Here is a 4,739-nt window from a genome sequence, read left to right on the forward strand (position 1 = left end):
CATAAGAAGAGCCCATAGTCTCAGCTAGGAACCAGCGCTGCAAGGAGAAGCTAAGGCTGCACCAGGCATCATTCCTACCATAGGCTGTGCAGACACAGTGGGGATGGGTGCTTGATATTGGGGAGGCCACGGTCACTCCAGGCGATCTGAATGGCTGGGTCACGACCCAGCAAGTAGTTCGATATAGTGCCAGGGTCCTACTAAGGGACAGGGCTTTACAACAAGTGTCACCCCAGAAGGAAGTCTGGAATCAGTGACAGGAAAGCAAGGACATTAAGCCAGTCACGGTAGGCAAGGATAAAAGAGGAAGGGAGATTGCAGCTGTGGGGTGGACGGTCGCCAAGGGCCTCCCCTCTGCTACAGTGAATACCAGGACGAGGAGAGCAAGGGCTACGGGTGAGCCAGCTTCTCTCTTGCCCACCTGGGTCTGCGCTGGCTTGAGAACCGGATAGAGTTGGACGGAGGGAGACAAGGCATCAGTGCCCAGAGCAAAGGTTGGGTGAGATGCGACCACATACATCTCCTAACAGAACTGGTGCATCAGTTCACAGAGGCTTTTCCAAGATAGCCTTAAATAGCTACACGAATCTGCCACCCACCCTTTCATACCGGGCATCGCAGTGTTCAGGCGGGTAGAGATCGTCAGGTGCTGACGCGGAGAAGTCAGGTGGGAGGAAACACCGAGCCTGGCCCTGTCATCCTGAGTTACCAAGAAACTGGTACTGGTTTGTTGAGTACCATAGGGAAAGCCCAAACCCCCATGGTTTATCTTCTTGAAAGATATTTTATTTCTTTAAATTTTATTTATTTATTCATGAAGGACACACAGAGAGAGGCAGAGTCATAGACAGAGGGAGAAGCAGGCTCCCTGCAGGGAGCCCGATGCGGGACTCAATCCCAGGACCCCGGGGATCACGACCTGAGCCGAAGACAGAGGCTCAACCACTGAGCCACCCAGGTGTGCCTTGAAATGTATTTTAAAACACAGAGAACAATTTATTTTTTTGAAGATTTTATTTATTTATTTGAGAGAGAGAGAGACAGAGAGAGAGAGAGAGTGGGGAGGGGTGGGGGGAGGGAGAGAGAATCCAAAGCAGATTCTGAACCAGGCATGGAGCTGATGCGGGGCCCCATGTCACCACCCTGATATCATGACCTGAGCAGAAGCAGAGTCGGAGGCTCAATCAACTAAGCCACCCAGGTACCTCCAGACACAGAGAACACTTTTAAGAAAAGTTTGCATTTTTTACCTCTTTAGTTAAATATGTCTTCTGCATGGACACCCGGGTTTGAGTGTTTGAGGCCAGCAGCATATGGAGGGAAAGCTCTGGGCTAGGAATCAAAGATTCCAAACTCTAATATGGTTCTAATACAGATCAAATAAAGCGGTGATCGGGGATGTTTTTTAAATGCCCCAAAATAGGGACACCTGGGTGGCTCAGTTGTTGAGCATCTGCCTTCTGCCCAGGTGGTGACCCTGGGGTCCTAGGATCGGGTCTCACATCTGGCTCCCCACAGGGAGCCTGCTTCTCCCTCTGCCTGTGTCTCTGTGTCTCTCACGAATAAATAAATAAAATCTTTTTCTAAAATGCCCCAAAGTAGTTGAAAAGCGAGGAGTGTGTGCATATCTACCCCCACCTAGAAACTCTGCAGAACTGGAATTAGGGTGATGCAAACGAGGTGCCCAGGGCATATGATGGAAAGGGGCACTTGCTCAGGGTCGTGCAGGAACCCTGTTAGGAAAAGTGAGAACTCTGTACAACGGGGCCAGGAACCTTTCCGGAAGAGGTGTTCCTGTCTGGTACTTGGGGATTAAGAGGATACATGGGCAGGGTTATCTGGAACGGTCAGACTTCTGGAAGCTGGCCTTCCAGGAAGCTGCTGAGAAGGAGGCGATTTCAGAGGCCCCAAGAAGCCCAGTAGACCGAGTTTGTGTGGTTTGGCCTCCTGGCAGCGGATCAAGCGATGTCAGGAAGGATCCTGAGGGTTGGGGTGAGGAGGTGAGGCGCCGACCACCTGTCCTGCCTGAGAGGCGTCCCTCTGCGTCATGCACTGTCCCTGCCACCCTGGTCGCAGGGAGAACCGGCCCTTCTCCCGGTCTCTCCCCCCACCGAGCTCATCCCAACTGAAAGGTTCTTTGGGCCTGCAAAGAGTTTCCATGATTTAGGGACGCCTGCATGGCTCAGTGGATGAGCATCTGCCTTCGGCCCAGGGAGTGATCCTGGAGACCCAGGATCGAGTCCCACATCGGGATCCCTGCATGGAGCCTGCTTCTCCCTCTGCCTCTCTCTCTCTCTGTGTCTCTTGTGAGTGAATAAATACAATCTTTTTTTTTTTTTTAAAGAGTTTCCATGTTTTAGAAGCCGCTTTGCAGATGTGGTAAAAGGGCTGGCAAAACAAGTCAGGCTGGGTCCTTAAGCCTTTATCAGTTACACCATATCCTTATCACGGAGCCTTATCCGTTAACACCTCCGGAGGAATTAATCAGCCGAACGTCTGCTGAAAGTAAGAGCAGGTCAGAAGAGAAAGAGGAAAGAGTTGGAGAAAGGTCTTTTTTAGGCACAGGGAGGAGCTTCGCCATGTGCTCGCTGCGGTGTTGCTTGCCTGGGCCCTGAATCTGCCGCTGAAAGTAGTTCAGTCTCCCCCTCCCAGCCCCGGGGGATCGGGGGACGCAGCAGCTTCATTATCAGAGGTGCCGTCTCATCGTCACTGCAGCTGGTTGATGCCCCAAATTACCCATTTGCTAACGATGCCCGATCTAAAGAGGTATCCTAAAAAATCAAGGCATGCCAGTTGGCATCTATTAAATGTCCCTGTCCTGAGAGGACGAGGCACTGGGGAAACTAGAAAAATGAATTTAGGAGGAGGGGCATGGCTGGAGTTCATATCCTAAGATTCAGATTCAATGAATATTTGCTAAGCTCCCACTCTGTGCCACGTAGACGTGGTCTCATTCAATCTCACAAAACCCCTGCAAGATGAGGATTATGATCCGAATTTTCGAAAATATTTTATTTGCTTACTTATTTATTTATTTGAGAGAGAGAGAGAGAGAGAGAGAGAATGCAACAGGGGGAGGGGCAGAGGGAGAGAGGGCATCTCAAGCAGACTTCTCCCCGAGCTCGGAGCCCTGCACGGCCGGATCCTGCAACCCTGAGATCATGACCGAAGCCGAAATCAAGAGTCGGATCTTCACCGCCTGAGCCACCCAGGCGCCCCTGATCCTGATTTTCATTCCCAGGGCCCTCAAGTCCAAGCCCAGTGCTGTTTCTAAGGTTGGGGGGGTGGAGACCATAAACACAGTTAGTAGGTAGGAGCTCCAAGAGCTGAAATACACACGCGGATCCACGTCCACGAGTCCCTGACACAGTCTGCGAGGCCTAGTGAAGTGTCACCTATATGGGAAGAGGGGTGACAGAGATAAAAGCTGGGGGGAGGCAATCCACTGAAGGGCTGGAAGCACCGAGGGGAGGCGGGGCTCCTCTGGAGTTTCCTGAAGAGGTGAGGGTGGGGCCGATTATCCAGAGGCAAAGGCTGGGTGTGGTGAGGGGTGGCGGGGGCAGGAACAGCCTGCGTCTGAAACAACAGAGAGAGTGAGTCAGTCGGTGACATCCCTCTAATATGTGTTTTGGGGGGGGGTGCCCGCAGCCTGCTGGATGCAGGTTACCAAGGGCCCCACGAGTGCAGCTAGAGCTCAGCTGTGCCCCCCACTCCTTGGGCCGCCACCAGCAGGGATCCCGAGTCTCCGCAGCAGCCACCGGTGTGCTAATTCCAGCCCAGACTGGCAGACAGCAGGGGCTCGTCTGGGGGAGGAGAAGCACTAGAGCTGGGGACCATACATTGCAAAGGAGGGAAATAAGCTCGGAGCTATTTTTAGGGCTGCGTCTCTGTGCAGAGCGGACTTAAGGCATGCGTGTGCCTGCGAATTCATCAGATGGAAACATCTGCTGCTGCCGCCCTGCCCGCCCCCAGGGTCCTCTCTGCAACCTGACCTGCGGTGGCATCCTCTCCTGCCCGCTGTTGTGCGCCCACGATGCTCCGGGGGTCACTGCCTAAGGCCCCGCGGCGCCGATACACAGCAACACAGCAGACGGTGGGGAATCAGCAGCCTTTGACCGCAGAAGAAAAGGGAGTTTCTTGATTTCCCGATTTTTAACGAGTGCCAGACATAAGCTCAGCCTGGTTGGAAATATAAGCACGATGGAATTCAGGACAACCTTAAACGGAGCCACAGACCATCTTTCCCCTCCCGAGCTGCAGTGGAAACTCGACACCCTCACAACACCTAAGAGCTTTCCCACCAATAGCACTTGCTCGCAGAGCATTACATCACCAGCCACAAGCCGGATTGGCCCGGTCCATCCTCCAGGCGAGCCCCGGTTCTGGCTGCAGAAACTTTCCCCAAAACCTCTCTGCGCGTCCCACGCCAGATTTAGTTTCCCCCTTTCCTTGCGGTGCATGGGCGCAACCACCGGCTCGTGAGTCCCTCACCGAGCTGCTTCTGTGCAAAGTTCTGGCAAATACTCCGGAGTCACTGGGCCGGGGGTCGGGCCCCAGCCCCTGCCCTACCTCAGTGGGTGGGAAACTGCAAGGAAGGGCTTGACCCCGCCCGCCCCGAGCTTCCAGATCAGACAGGGCGATGGAGATGCGGGTCTTCGGCCAAGGAAGGTCGTCCCGAGGCCCCGTGGAGCCAGAGTAAAGGAGCCGGGGAGCAAGGCAAAGCCGGGAAGTTAGGGGAG

The 4,739-nt window shown here is 53.9% G+C and overlaps 1 long non-coding RNA gene across 1 annotated transcript; it reads right to left on the minus strand.

The window, feature by feature from the left end:
• Positions 1-2,991: 2,991 nt before the first annotated feature.
• On the minus strand, positions 2,992-4,323 carry LOC140625665 (uncharacterized). Its single transcript, XR_012025002.1, has 2 exons — positions 3,993-4,323; positions 2,992-3,576 (listed from the first exon to the last, which is right to left on the minus strand). It is a non-coding gene; the product is annotated as an uncharacterized lncRNA (long non-coding RNA).
• Positions 4,324-4,739: the final 416 nt, after the last annotated feature.

Source organism: Canis lupus, chromosome 3 (assembly GCF_048164855.1).
Source record: "Canis lupus baileyi chromosome 3, mCanLup2.hap1, whole genome shotgun sequence".
Classification (NCBI taxonomy): Eukaryota; Metazoa; Chordata; class Mammalia; order Carnivora; family Canidae; genus Canis; species Canis lupus.